Source organism: Phyllobates terribilis, unplaced genomic scaffold (genome assembly GCF_046119375.1).
Source record: "Phyllobates terribilis strain yellow unplaced genomic scaffold, ASM4611937v1 Scaffold_538__1_contigs__length_1162401, whole genome shotgun sequence".
Classification (NCBI taxonomy): Eukaryota; Metazoa; Chordata; class Amphibia; order Anura; family Dendrobatidae; genus Phyllobates; species Phyllobates terribilis.
Genome location: NW_027363298.1, coordinates 838094 through 853075, shown reverse-complemented (window position 1 = coordinate 853075; position 14982 = coordinate 838094). Strand labels below are relative to the sequence as shown.

The following is a 14982-nucleotide window of genomic DNA, read 5'->3' as shown; positions in this document are numbered from 1 at the left end:
CTTAATTGGTTCTCCTCCCTTCCAACGGTGTTGAGGCGGGTGGGAACAGCAGGGGGTGAAGGTGCTGTGTTTAAAGAGGTGGAGTTATGCAGATCTAAAACGCGTGGATTGCAGCAGCAGCAAGCCGAAAAGTGCAGGCATGTAAGGGATCTAGAGGTTGACAACATGTCTTCTTAACGGGAGTCCAGGAGCTCATCTCCACAAATGGACTTTTCAGGATCCTTGGGTGGCTCCGTAGTTTGAAACCAATTCTGGTTATCGCTTCTCGGCCTTTTGGCTAAGATCAAGTGTAGTATTTGTTCTTATCAGTTTAATATCTGATACGTCCCCTATCTGGGGACCATATATTAAATGGATTTTTAGAACAGGGAGATGGAAAAAGAGCTTGCTCTGTCCACTCCACGCATTGACCTGGTATTGCAGTATCTCCAGGACCGGTGCACCCCTTCTTTAATGCAGTTTCTAAAATCAGAAAGAATTGAATTCAATGTTTTTTGTTCATTTTGCTTGTTTGTCGGATTTTGGGATGGACTCTTTGGCTTTGCTTTTCTTCTCCTCATTGGATTTTTCATGTTCAAAGTTGCAGAAGCCAGATTACAAGCTCATTTTGGTTCAACTTCAGCAACTGTGCATTGCATTGCCATGTAATGTGATGCAATGCTATCTTTCTAGCTCTCCCTTTTTACTTCCTTTTGGATAAACAGACATATTAGGCAAGCATTTTGGAGCTTTCACCTAAATAACTACAGGTGGTGAGATAAGCTGCACAATATAATTGACCTTTCAGTATATTGTTGCACACACACCATCTATTTAGCAAATGCCCTTGTTATCAACAGCAGCCTTTTAAACTCACCTGAGCTAACAGGTATGTGCGCTGGTTACTCTGCTGCGCTTAAAATTTCTTTTTTGGTTTGCTACAATGCCTTTTCTGAAACGTTGTCTCCTTCTGCTGGAACACTGACTTCTTTCATTTAATGCCTGCAGACTATAAAAGAGAACCCAACCCAAAAAGTTTGGTTGATTAGTCTGTGGCATTCTGTTAAACTGTTGCTTATGGCGGTCTCTGTGAGCTTCTCAGCGACATTCAGCCAGCCAGGTATCCTGCCTGCAGTAGATGGAATGTGGCAATGGAACGCTGGCTGCGCGTGTCATAATAGGCTCTGAGCCTTTATATACCTGTGCACAGCAGCAGCCACCTTCAGTCTGCTGCTGGACAGCTAGCAGCAGCAGCAGCAGGAGAGGTATGTAATCAGGAGCCCTCCTGCTAAGGGTAGACAGCTGCTCGTTCCACCCCACCCCCCGCCTTAATTGGTTCTCCTCCCTTCCAACGGTGTTGAGGCGGGTGGGAACAGCAGGGGGTGAAGGTGCTGTGTTTAAAGAGGTGGAGTTATGCAGATCTAAAACGCGTGGATTGCAGCAGCAGCAAGCCGAAAAGTGCAGGCATGTAAGGGATCTAGAGGTTGACAACATGTCTTCTTAACGGGAGTCCAGGAGCTCATCTCCACAAATGGACTTTTCAGGATCCTTGGGTGGCTCCGTAGTTTGAAACCAATTCTGGTTATCGCTTCTCGGCCTTTTGGCTAAGATCAAGTGTAGTATCTGTTCTTATCAGTTTAATATCTGATACGTCCCCTATCTGGGGACCATATATTAAATGGATTTTTAGAACAGGGAGATGGAAAAAGAGCTTGCTCTGTCCACTCCACGCATTGACCTGGTATTGCAGTATCTCCAGGACCGGTGCACCCCTTCTTTAATGCAGTTTCTAAAATCAGAAAGAATTGAATTCAATGTTTTTTGTTCATTTTGCTTGTTTGTCGGATTTTGGGATGGACTCTTTGGCTTTGCTTTTCTTCTCCTCATTGGATTTTTCATGTTCAAAGTTGCAGAAGCCAGATTACAAGCTCATTTTGGTTCAACTTCAGCAACTGTGCATTGCATTGCCATGTAATGTGATGCAATGCTTTCTTTCTAGCTCTCCCTTTTTACTTCCTTTTGGATAAACAGACATATTAGGCAAGCATTTTGGAGCTTTCACCTAAATAACTACAGGTGGTGAGATAAGCTGCACAATATAATTGACCTTTCAGTATATTGTTGCACACACACCATCTATTTAGCAAATGCCCTTGTTATCAACAGCAGCCTTTTAAACTCACCTGAGCTAACAGGTATGTGCGCTGGTTACTCTGCTGCGCTTAAAATTTCTTTTTTGGTTTGCTACAATGCCTTTTCTGAAACGTTGTCTCCTTCTGCTGGAACACTGACTTCTTTCATTTAATGCCTGCAGACTATAAAAGAGAACCCAACCCAAAAAGTTTGGTTGATTAGTCTGTGGCATTCTGTTAAACTGTTGCTTATGGCGGTCTCTGTGAGCTTCTCAGCGACATTCAGCCAGCCAGGTATCCTGCCTGCAGTAGATGGAATGTGGCAATGGAACGCTGGCTGCGCGTGTCATAATAGGCTCTGAGCCTTTATATACCTGTGCACAGCAGCAGCCACCTTCAGTCTGCTGCTGGACAGCTAGCAGCAGCAGCAGCAGGAGAGGTATGTAATCAGGAGCCCTCCTGCTAAGGGTAGACAGCTGCTCGTTCCACCCCACCCCCCGCCTTAATTGGTTCTCCTCCCTTCCAACGGTGTTGAGGCGGGTGGGAACAGCAGGGGGTGAAGGTGCTGTGTTTAAAGAGGTGGAGTTATGCAGATCTAAAACGCGTGGATTGCAGCAGCAGCAAGCCGAAAAGTGCAGGCATGTAAGGGATCTAGAGGTTGACAACATGTCTTCTTAACGGGAGTCCAGGAGCTCATCTCCACAAATGGACTTTTCAGGATCCTTGGGTGGCTCCGTAGTTTGAAACCAATTCTGGTTATCGCTTCTCGGCCTTTTGGCTAAGATCAAGTGTAGTATCTGTTCTTATCAGTTTAATATCTGATACGTCCCCTATCTGGGGACCATATATTAAATGGATTTTTAGAACAGGGAGATGGAAAAAGAGCTTGCTCTGTCCACTCCACGCATTGACCTGGTATTGCAGTATCTCCAGGACCGGTTCACCCCTTCTTTAATGCAGTTTCTAAAATCAGAAAGAATTGAATTCAATGTTTTTTGTTCATTTTGCTTGTTTGTCGGATTTTGGGATGGACTCTTTGGCTTTGCTTTTCTTCTCCTCATTGGATTTTTCATGTTCAAAGTTGCAGAAGCCAGATTACAAGCTCATTTTGGTTCAACTTCAGCAACTGTGCATTGCATTGCCATGTAATGTGATGCAATGCTTTCTTTCTAGCTCTCCCTTTTTACTTCCTTTTGGATAAACAGACATATTAGGCAAGCATTTTGGAGCTTTCACCTAAATAACTACAGGTGGTGAGATAAGCTGCACAATATAATTGACCTTTCAGTATATTGTTGCACACACACCATCTATTTAGCAAATGCCCTTGTTATCAACAGCAGCCTTTTAAACTCACCTGAGCTAACAGGTATGTGCGCTGGTTACTCTGCTGCGCTTAAAATTTCTTTTTTGGTTTGCTACAATGCCTTTTCTGAAACGTTGTCTCCTTCTGCTGGAACACTGACTTCTTTCATTTAATGCCTGCAGACTATAAAAGAGAACCCAACCCAAAAAGTTTGGTTGATTAGTCTGTGGCATTCTGTTAAACTGTTGCTGATGGCGGTCTCTGTGAGCTTCTCAGCGACATTCAGCCAGCCAGGTATCCTGCCTGCAGTAGATGGAATGTGGCAATGGAACGCTGGCTGCGCGTGTCATAATAGGCTCTGAGCCTTTATATACCTGTGCACAGCAGCAGCCACCTTCAGTCTGCTGCTGGACAGCCAGCAGCAGCAGCAGCAGGAGAGGTATGTAATCAGGAGCCCTCCTGCTAAGGGTAGACAGCTGCTCGTTCCACCCCACCCCCCGCCTTAATTGGTTCTCCTCCCTTCCAACGGTGTTGAGGCGGGTGGGAACAGCAGGGGGTGAAGGTGCTGTGTTTAAAGAGGTGGAGTTATGCAGATCTAAAACGCGTGGATTGCAGCAGCAGCAAGCCGAAAAGTGCAGGCATGTAAGGGATCTAGAGGTTGACAACATGTCTTCTTAACGGGAGTCCAGGAGCTCATCTCCACAAATGGACTTTTCAGGATCCTTGGGTGGCTCCGTAGTTTGAAACCAATTCTGGTTATCGCTTCTCGGCCTTTTGGCTAAGATCAAGTGTAGTATCTGTTCTTATCAGTTTAATATCTGATACGTCCCCTATCTGGGGACCATATATTAAATGGATTTTTAGAACAGGGAGATGGAAAAAGAGCTTGCTCTGTCCACTCCACGCATTGACCTGGTATTGCAGTATCTCCAGGACCGGTTCACCCCTTCTTTAATGCAGTTTCTAAAATCAGAAAGAATTGAATTCAATGTTTTTTGTTCATTTTGCTTGTTTGTCGGATTTTGGGATGGACTCTTTGGCTTTGCTTTTCTTCTCCTCATTGGATTTTTCATGTTCAAAGTTGCAGAAGCCAGATTACAAGCTCATTTTGGTTCAACTTCAGCAACTGTGCATTGCATTGCCATGTAATGTGATGCAATGCTTTCTTTCTAGCTCTCCCTTTTTACTTCCTTTTGGATAAACAGACATATTAGGCAAGCATTTTGGAGCTTTCACCTAAATAACTACAGGTGGTGAGATAAGCTGCACAATATAATTGACCTTTCAGTATATTGTTGCACACACACCATCTATTTAGCAAATGCCCTTGTTATCAACAGCAGCCTTTTAAACTCACCTGAGCTAACAGGTATGTGCGCTGGTTACTCTGCTGCGCTTAAAATTTCTTTTTTGGTTTGCTACAATGCCTTTTCTGAAACGTTGTCTCCTTCTGCTGGAACACTGACTTCTTTCATTTAATGCCTGCAGACTATAAAAGAGAACCCAACCCAAAAAGTTTGGTTGATTAGTCTGTGGCATTCTGTTAAACTGTTGCTTATGGCGGTCTCTGTGAGCTTCTCAGCGACATTCAGCCAGCCAGGTATCCTGCCTGCAGTAGATGGAATGTGGCAATGGAACGCTGGCTGCGCGTGTCATAATAGGCTCTGAGCCTTTATATACCTGTGCACAGCAGCAGCCACCTTCAGTATGCTGCTGGACAGCCAGCAGCAGCAGCAGCAGGAGAGGTATGTAATCAGGAGCCCTCCTGCTAAGGGTAGACAGCTGCTCGTTCCACCCCACCCCCCGCCTTAATTGGTTCTCCTCCCTTCCAACGGTGTTGAGGCGGGTGGGAACAGCAGGGGGTGAAGGTGCTGTGTTTAAAGAGGTGGAGTTATGCAGATCTAAAACGCGTGGATTGCAGCAGCAGCAAGCCGAAAAGTGCAGGCATGTAAGGGATCTAGAGGTTGACAACATGTCTTCTTAACGGGAGTCCAGGAGCTCATCTCCACAAATGGACTTTTCAGGATCCTTGGGTGGCTCCGTAGTTTGAAACCAATTCTGGTTATCGCTTCTCGGCCTTTTGGCTAAGATCAAGTGTAGTATCTGTTCTTATCAGTTTAATATCTGATACGTCCCCTATCTGGGGACCATATATTAAATGGATTTTTAGAACAGGGAGATGGAAAAAGAGCTTGCTCTGTCCACTCCACGCATTGACCTGGTATTGCAGTATCTCCAGGACCGGTGCACCCCTTCTTTAATGCAGTTTCTAAAATCAGAAAGAATTGAATTCAATGTTTTTTGTTCATTTTGCTTGTTTGTCGGATTTTGGGATGGACTCTTTGGCTTTGCTTTTCTTCTCCTCATTGGATTTTTCATGTTCAAAGTTGCAGAAGCCAGATTACAAGCTCATTTTGGTTCAACTTCAGCAACTGTGCATTGCATTGCCATGTAATGTGATGCAATGCTTTCTTTCTAGCTCTCCCTTTTTACTTCCTTTTGGATAAACAGACATATTAGGCAAGCATTTTGGAGCTTTCACCTAAATAACTACAGGTGGTGAGATAAGCTGCACAATATAATTGACCTTTCAGTATATTGTTGCACACACACCATCTATTTAGCAAATGCCCTTGTTATCAACAGCAGCCTTTTAAACTCACCTGAGCTAACAGGTATGTGCGCTGGTTACTCTGCTGCGCTTAAAATTTCTTTTTTGGTTTGCTACAATGCCTTTTCTGAAACGTTGTCTCCTTCTGCTGGAACACTGACTTCTTTCATTTAATGCCTGCAGACTATAAAAGAGAACCCAACCCAAAAAGTTTGGTTGATTAGTCTGTGGCATTCTGTTAAACTGTTGCTTATGGCGGTCTCTGTGAGCTTCTCAGCGACATTCAGCCAGCCAGGTATCCTGCCTGCAGTAGATGGAATGTGGCAATGGAACGCTGGCTGCGCGTGTCATAATAGGCTCTGAGCCTTTATATACCTGTGCACAGCAGCAGCCACCTTCAGTCTGCTGCTGGACAGCCAGCAGCAGCAGCAGCAGGAGAGGTATGTAATCAGGAGCCCTCCTGCTAAGGGTAGACAGCTGCTCGTTCCACCCCACCCCCCGCCTTAATTGGTTCTCCTCCCTTCCAACGGTGTTGAGGCGGGTGGGAACAGCAGGGGGTGAAGGTGCTGTGTTTAAAGAGGTGGAGTTATGCAGATCTAAAACGCGTGAATTGCAGCAGCAGCAAGCCGAAAAGTGCAGGCATGTAAGGGATCTAGAGGTTGACAACATGTCTTCTTAACGGGAGTCCAGGAGCTCATCTCCACAAATGGACTTTTCAGGATCCTTGGGTGGCTCCGTAGTTTGAAACCAATTCTGGTTATCGCTTCTCGGCCTTTTGGCTAAGATCAAGTGTAGTATCTGTTCTTATCAGTTTAATATCTGATACGTCCCCTATCTGGGGACCATATATTAAATGGATTTTTAGAACAGGGAGATGGAAAAAGAGCTTGCTCTGTCCACTCCACGCATTGACCTGGTATTGCAGTATCTCCAGGACCGGTGCACCCCTTCTTTAATGCAGTTTCTAAAATCAGAAAGAATTGAATTCAATGTTTTTTGTTCATTTTGCTTGTTTGTCGGATTTTGGGATGGACTCTTTGGCTTTGCTTTTCTTCTCCTCATTGGATTTTTCATGTTCAAAGTTGCAGAAGCCAGATTACAAGCTCATTTTGGTTCAACTTCAGCAACTGTGCATTGCATTGCCATGTAATGTGATGCAATGCTATCTTTCTAGCTCTCCCTTTTTACTTCCTTTTGGATAAACAGACATATTAGGCAAGCATTTTGGAGCTTTCACCTAAATAACTACAGGTGGTGAGATAAGCTGCACAATATAATTGACCTTTCAGTATATTGTTGCACACACACCATCTATTTAGCAAATGCCCTTGTTATCAACAGCAGCCTTTTAAACTCACCTGAGCTAACAGGTATGTGCGCTGGTTACTCTGCTGCGCTTAAAATTTCTTTTTTGGTTTGCTACAATGCCTTTTCTGAAACGTTGTCTCCTTCTGCTGGAACACTGACTTCTTTCATTTAATGCCTGCAGACTATAAAAGAGAACCCAACCCAAAAAGTTTGGTTGATTAGTCTGTGGCATTCTGTTAAACTGTTGCTTATGGCGGTCTCTGTGAGCTTCTCAGCGACATTCAGCCAGCCAGGTATCCTGCCTGCAGTAGATGGAATGTGGCAATGGAACGCTGGCTGCGCGTGTCATAATAGGCTCTGAGCCTTTATATACCTGTGCACAGCAGCAGCCACCTTCAGTCTGCTGCTGGACAGCCAGCAGCAGCAGCAGCAGGAGAGGTATGTAATCAGGAGCCCTCCTGCTAAGGGTAGACAGCTGCTCGTTCCACCCCACCCCCCGCCTTAATTGGTTCTCCTCCCTTCCAACGGTGTTGAGGCGGGTGGGAACAGCAGGGGGTGAAGGTGCTGTGTTTAAAGAGGTGGAGTTATGCAGATCTAAAACGCGTGGATTGCAGCAGCAGCAAGCCGAAAAGTGCAGGCATGTAAGGGATCTAGAGGTTGACAACATGTCTTCTTAACGGGAGTCCAGGAGCTCATCTCCACAAATGGACTTTTCAGGATCCTTGGGTGGCTCCGTAGTTTGAAACCAATTCTGGTTATCGCTTCTCGGCCTTTTGGCAAGATCAGTGGTGGTTTTCTGCTGCTGGTGTTGTTTGGAGGGCAGTTGTGACTGGGGTTCCCCCTTGTGGGGCCCTAGTGTGCGATTGAGCGGCGATTGTGTTTATCTGCTGTAAAAATGGTGGAGAAAACACGTGGATTAGAGGACTCGGTCCGTCTGAAGGTGGCTGCAGGTCATGAAGGAGAAATCGGTTTGGACCAAGTTTGCGTTGATGTCTTGAAGAACATTAATGGCTTGAAGGTAACGGATGTATTGGCACTGCAGGATTTTCAGAAACAAGGAATTTATGATATCACTTTTGTTTCTTTGAGTATTTGCCAGAGAGTCTACATGGAGTTGGTACGAATGAAGGAAGAAAAGGAATTGAAATGCCTAGAGTTTATTGCACTGGAACCTCTGTTCCAGCAGACATATAAGTATGTGGTTGTGCACATGTATAACCCTAAAGTTCCGGATGAGACTGTTTCCAATTTTTTAGCTCGGTATTGTAGTGAGGTTAAATTTTTGGGAAGAATGAAGAACAAACACAATTATCTAAATGGCAAGAGGAGATATGTTGTGAAACTGAGACCGGATGATAGAGCTATTGGGGGTGCCAAGAGCATTCCTGCACAATTTTCTATCGGAGGAGAAAGGGGATTTTGTTTTTATAATGGACAGATGGAATATTGTAGGAAGTGTCATGAGTTTGGACATGTTCAGAAAGATTGTCCAGTGCAAGGTGATGTTTGTAGAGGTTGTGGGAAATCTGGTCATGTTGCAAGTGGTTGCCCAATGAATAAGGTGTGTGATTTGTGTGGACATGCAGATTACCTTGCAAGGAAATGTAGATTGTGGGCTCAGATTCCTAGGTCACAGGTGGACGCTGAAGAGAGGCAGAAGAAGACTCGGCAGGAAAGTGGGGAGGAGGACGAAGGCTCAGACTCAGAGGGGAAAAGCCAAAAACAAGATGGTGGTAGGGGAAGAGACCATGCGGTGCCCAAGATGGAGGAAAAGGGGCGGAGCCAGAAGAAAGTTGGTTTGAGGGAGGGGCTGGAAGTAATAAACAAAGTAGCTGATGTGCATGGCCCGGGTGATGGGATGGATTTGTCTAATATGGCGGAGTCAGTGAATCCTGTTTTGGGAAGAGATGGGGGTGAGGAAATGGAGGTTTTGGAGGAGGAGGATTCTGATTCGGATGGAACTATAACCCCTCAGCAGCGTGATAGGGTTAACAGTGATTGGAGTGAAAATGAGGAGGAAGATGATGGCAAGGAGGAGAGTTATGCCTCCGTGATTAAAAGAAGTAAGGTGGAGGGGTGTTGGTCTGGGGGGCAGGAAGATCCAGTCTCCCTAAGACCAGGTTATTCTAACAGGGACTCGAGTTCTGAGTCGCCTGATATACGTAGAAAAGTGGGTGGCAGGAGTGGGTTTTCTCCTGGTTCATGATGGATCGGGTATGGTGGAGATTTTTTCCTGTTGTTATGATGGCGTTGTGTGTTGCTTCTCTGAATGTACGAGGGATTGGCTCTGCTTGTAGGAGAGCAGGGATACTGGATTACATTGAGAGTGTGAATGCAGATATTGTCTGTCTGCAGGAATGTGTAATTAAATCTGCCCCGCATGAGAGTGAGTGGAATAAGGGGCAATCCTTTTGGTCCCCATGCTCAGAAAACAGGAATGAAGGGGTGGGCATTTTACTGTGTAATTCTAGTCTAAAGGTTTTAGAGTTTAAAGTAATCATACCTGGGAGATGTTTGTTCTTATTAGTGGATTTTTTAGGTCAGCGGGTACGGGTTTTTAATGTTTATGCCCCTGCTGATAAACAAGCAAGAGTTGGGTTTTTGGAGTCTTTAAAGTTGTTTTTACCAGGCAGAGACTTCACTATAGTGGCTGGAGATTTTAATTGTGTCAGATCCGCAAAAGATCGTAAGAGCTCTACGGAAGGTAGGACTGATGTCACTTCTAATATTTTAAATCAGATTGTGCAGGATTTACGCTACACGGATGCTGGTCTGATGGTTGGGCCAAGTGATAAGTTCACATACATATCAGATAGTGGACGTAGTGTTTCCCGAATTGACTATGTTTTTATGTCTGAGGGGATTAAGGTGGCCAAGTGCAACCACGTGATGACGACTTTTTCTGACCACAAGATGATAGTGGTAGATCTGTGTATAGCTGAGTCCCTGGCTTTTGGAAAGGGACTCTGGAAGCTGAACGTAAGCCTGCTGGAAGAGGAGAGTGTTAAGGTTGGTTTTAATAAAGTGTTTTTGTCTTGTGTGTCTGAACAGCACCTTTTTAAAGACTTGCTAGAGTGGTGGGACTGGGCTAAGGAGAAATTTGCATGTTATTTTAAAGGGGTGTGTTTTAGGAGAGCAAAAGCAAAAAGGGATCATGATGCTGCTGTTATTTCAAAATTGGAAGTACTCCATAAGTTTAAGAGAGCGGGGATGGAGGTGGATAAAGAGATTGCAGATTTGAAGGACGAACTGAAGAAGATACTTATTGAAAAAGGGAAGACTATTATGTTTAAGGCAAAAATAAAGCACATGGAGGAAAATGAGCAATGTTCGAGATACTTTTTTTAAAAAATGTTTTAAACCTAAAGGGGTTTTTAAGTCTGTTTTTTCTCCTGCAGGGGAGGTATCTGGGGATGAGATGATTGGCAGTATTCTTTCCTTTTATGAAACACTCTTCTCTAACGATAGTAGAGCCAGTGATGCGGAAATTAATGATTATTGCAAAGTATTAACTAATAATATTCCTGAGGAGAAAATTGGGTTTTTAAGTGAGGAGGTTGGGAAAGATGAAATTAGACGGGCAGTGGATGGCTGTGATGGTCTTCCTGCTGAATTTTATGTTGCATTTTGGGATATTATAGGTGTGGAGTTTTCCCGGGTGGTGCAATATGGTTTTACTCATGGGATTTTATCGGTTTCTATGCGTAGGGGGATTGTTACGCTGATTCATAAGAAAGGGGACTTGAGGGATATTAAAAATTGGAGGCCCATAACATTGTTAAACAGTGATTACAAAATTATTTCTAAAATTGTGGCTGGTAGACTGGCAGATGTGATAGGTGATATGGTGGGGGAGTATCAGGCATGTGCAGTGCCTGGTAGGAAAATTTCAGATAATTTGCTGCTTCTAAGAGACTTAATTTATCAGGCTAATTTGAATAAGAATGCTCTTTTGTTACAGTCGGTGGACCTGGAGAAAGCCTTTGATAAAATATCACATAGATTTTTGTTCTCTGCTTTAAGTCACCTTGGTGTTCCGGATAAATTATTGATGGTCATTAAGAGTTTTTATTGTGGGGTCAGTAGCCAGATTTTAGTTAATGGGCATGTGAGTTCCAGTTTTAATATTTTATCGGGAGTTAGGCAGGGTTGTCCCCTGTCACCAATTCTTTTTATCTGTGTGGTGGAGGCCCTTTTAAAAAGTGTGCAAGTTGATAAGTGTGTGGCTGGTGTTTTTATTCCTGGGGGATCCGGGGGTCCAGTGAAGTCTTTGAGTTATATGGATGATATTGTTTTTACTTGTGGTTCACAAGCGGATCTCAATAGAGTGAATTTGCACGTCAGGATTTTTTGTTGTGTGGCTGGTATGGCGGTGAATTGGGGGAAGTGCCAGCTTTGTAACTTTGGGAGGCAGGTTGAGGTTAACGTGGCAGGAGTGGAGAGTAGGGAGGAAATTGAGGTTCTTGGTGTCATCTTTGAGAAGGAACTGAAAGGGGAAAGCAGCCTGAAGATTCTAGAAGACAAAATGGATCAGAAGTTGAACTTTTGGAAACTAAGGAACCTGTCGCTGAGAGGGAAAGTGCTGGTAATCAAGTCTGTGATTCTCCCGCTTCTGCTGTACACTGCTTTGATTTTCCCACCTGCTGTGCTTTGGACAAAGAGAGTGACAAGGAAACTGTTTGTGTTTTTTTGGGGATCCAAAATGGAGAAACTAAGAAGAGGAATGGTTATGTGTTCTGTGGAAAATGGGGGTTGTGATTTTCCTAACATTGACTTATTTTTAAGAATGCATTATTTTTTGAACATTTATAAATTATCCCAGTGCAATAACAGGACTGCGGACATGTGCAAATATTTAGCAGGACGGCTTTTCCAGAAATGGAGCTGGAGTGAGAAGGATTTAAGAAAACCAGTTTCGTTTGTGATACCGTTTTTTTATGTGGTGCTTAGGTCCTTCTATGATCAAAATGGGATAAGCTCCATGGTTAGACCGGGAAAAAAACTGATTGTCTCAGGTATTAAGAAGAAGGAGATGTTATGTGATGTGCCGTTTTGTAATAATGCACAGTCTGGACAGGTGTGGAAGCTTTTTTTCATGCGTGGAATCAGCAACAGACAGAAGGATGTAACCTGGATGGCGTTGCATGGATGCTTGCCAACAAGGGCTTTTTTGAATGACCGGGGGATAAAGGTTCAAGAACTATGTCCTAGGGAAGGTTGCAATAAGGTGGAAACAATACAGCATATTTTTTGGGACTGTTTTTTTGCTAAAAAAGTTTTTACCTTGTTGTCACGTATGATGCAGTGTGATGCAGCAGCAAAAAAGGCAAATACAATTCTGGGATGTATTAACAGAAGCATACAGTCTAGATCACGTGAAGTCATTATCGGTCTTTACTCCTCTTTGGTCAGACCTCATCTGGAATACTGTGTACAGTTTTGGGCACCACATTTTAAAAAAGACATAGACAAACTGGAGCAAGTTCAGAGAAGAGCGACCAGAATGGTGACTGGTCTGCAAACCATGTCCTATGAGGAACGTTTGCAGGATTTGGAAATGTTTAGCTTGCAAAAAAGAAGACTGAGAGGAGACTTAATAGCTGTCTACAAATATGTCAAGGGCTGTCACATTGTAGAAGGATCATCTTTATTCTCATTTGCACAAGGAAAGACTAGAAGCAATGGGATGAAACTAAATGGGAGGAGACACAGATTAGATATTAGAAAAAACTTTTTGACAGTTAGGGTGATTAATGAGTGGAACAGGCTGCCACGAGAGGTGGTGAGTTCCCCTTCAATGGACGTCTTCAAACAGAGGCTGGACAGACATCTGTCTGAGATGATCTAGTGAATCCTGCTTTGAGCAGGGAGTTGGACCAGATGACCCAGGAGGTCCCTTCCAACTCTACCATTCTATGATTCTATGATTCTATTGTGACACCCCAGGGGTCTGGTTGTCACAGTGATAGAGATATTACGTCTGAGAGCAGGTGGGAGGTCCTTTGGTCAGGGATCCTGTGCATGCCACACCTCCTGCCCAGCCTTGGGAGGGGAAGAACTTCCCCTGTATAAACCCGGGGCTGAGGCAGGGTTAGTGAGTCCAGGAAGAGTAGAGACAAGAGCAGCATAGGAAGCAGCAGAGTCACAAGGAGTCAGGGGCTGGCAGCTAAAGAGCTCGCCCTGACTAAGAAGATTCTTTACCGGACACGGAGTCCGAGGCTGTGGGGACTAACTTCTACCCAGCAGCAGAATCCGTCAGGCAGGGGATTTCAGGTCCCCTGGCCCAGAAGCCCGAAGGCCCGGTCACACGCGTGGGACCAGCACCGCCATCGTGGAGCGGAAGCCATTAGAAGGCCCCGAGTCACCGGCCATACGGGTGAGCACCACACGGTACACTCAGGGACGTGGGCTACTTACATCAGCTTCTAGCAAGGTAGCCAGAAGAGTACAGTCAGCTTGGGAGGCCTACAACTACGCCTGGCCAGGGGAGATCCCATCTGCTCAAGGACTGACCAGGCCCCGTTCGCTAGCAAGTACTCCGGGAGGGTCTATCGTTGTTACCAGTAAAGACCCTGAACGCTACCATACCGTCTCTGAGTGGTTCCTGCTACCCCCATCATCCACGTCGGCTGCCCTGAGGCCATACCCCTCCCGTTGGGGGTTATACTATCACGCTGCACCATCCTTCCACCGGCCTCAGCGGTCTGCCCTGCAGCAGCAGCCCCCTGGCTGCATTCAACGGGTGGCGTAGTCATCAACCATTTTCTACCGCTAACAGACTGCCGTCCAGTTTGACTCCCTGGGCACGGACCGGGTCACCGCCACGAGACTACAACCCTAAACAGATCCGGCTCCGGGTAAGCTCCCGCGTGCGCAACGCAGCGCGACACAGGCCCAGGGGCGCGTCAACTTTGGCGTAGTCGGCAGGATCACGTGCCCGCAACCACCGGGTACTGCGTGCCTGAAAAGCAAAGACTGTTCAAACTTACCAGTGGTGAAGATTCCCGCCATCGGTGAAGATTCCCGCCATCCGGCGCCATCTTCAGTCTTCTTCCCGCCATCGGTGAAGTTTCCCGCCATCCGGCGCCATCTTCAGCCTTCTTCCCGCCATCCGTGGAGTTTTCCCGCCATTGGACGCCATCTTGAGGACGCCGCGCGGGAAGAGGAGGGGCGTGGACTCCGAAAGCGCGCGAGAACTGAAGCCCCGCCTCACGTCCGGACGTTGCGTAAGGTCCTGGAAGGAGCCCAGCAGACGCCGACGTCACAGGAGCGCGACGGAAGGTCCTCAACCTTGACGATCCACTGCGGAGCCGCGGCCTACGGAACAGGATCATCGCAAGGTAGGCCACGGTCCACTAGGGGGGAGAAAGATGTCGGATACGGAGGAGAGCTCCACTGCCTCAACCCCCGCCAGCGCTACCGCTGTTGCAGTTATGCCCTTCACCATGCCCTATATCCCGGGAGCAGCTTGGCTACCCCAGTACTCAGGGGAGTCACATACCCTGCATGACTTTAGAGAAAAGCTGGATAGCCTCTTCCAGGTGTACCCCCTCACAGAAGAGCAAAAAGTGAGCATCCTGGTGGCCCAACTAACTGGGGCAGCCAAAAGGGAAGTAAAATCCTGGCCACCTGGGAGGAAGACTGTC

General features: G+C 45.8%; 6 non-coding genes across 6 annotated transcripts; all 6 read left to right on the top strand.

Annotated features, from left to right (window-relative positions):
* Nucleotides 1-257: 257 nt before the first annotated feature.
* Nucleotides 258-448, top strand: LOC141231741 (U2 spliceosomal RNA). The gene has a single exon (XR_012298052.1). It is a non-coding gene; the product is annotated as a U2 spliceosomal RNA (small nuclear RNA).
* A 1115-nt stretch (nt 449-1563) lies between these two features.
* LOC141232292 (U2 spliceosomal RNA) lies at nt 1564-1754 on the top strand. Its single transcript, XR_012298548.1, has one exon. It is a non-coding gene; the product is annotated as a U2 spliceosomal RNA (small nuclear RNA).
* A 1115-nt stretch (nt 1755-2869) lies between these two features.
* Nucleotides 2870-3060, top strand: LOC141231762 (U2 spliceosomal RNA). Its single transcript, XR_012298072.1, has one exon. It is a non-coding gene; the product is annotated as a U2 spliceosomal RNA (small nuclear RNA).
* A 1115-nt stretch (nt 3061-4175) lies between these two features.
* Nucleotides 4176-4366, top strand: LOC141231761 (U2 spliceosomal RNA). The gene has a single exon (XR_012298071.1). It is a non-coding gene; the product is annotated as a U2 spliceosomal RNA (small nuclear RNA).
* A 1115-nt stretch (nt 4367-5481) lies between these two features.
* LOC141232291 (U2 spliceosomal RNA) lies at nt 5482-5672 on the top strand. Its single transcript, XR_012298547.1, has one exon. It is a non-coding gene; the product is annotated as a U2 spliceosomal RNA (small nuclear RNA).
* Nucleotides 5673-6787: 1115 nt separating this feature from the next.
* Nucleotides 6788-6978, top strand: LOC141232290 (U2 spliceosomal RNA). The gene has a single exon (XR_012298546.1). It is a non-coding gene; the product is annotated as a U2 spliceosomal RNA (small nuclear RNA).
* The last annotated feature ends 8004 nt before the right edge of the window (nt 6979-14982 follow it).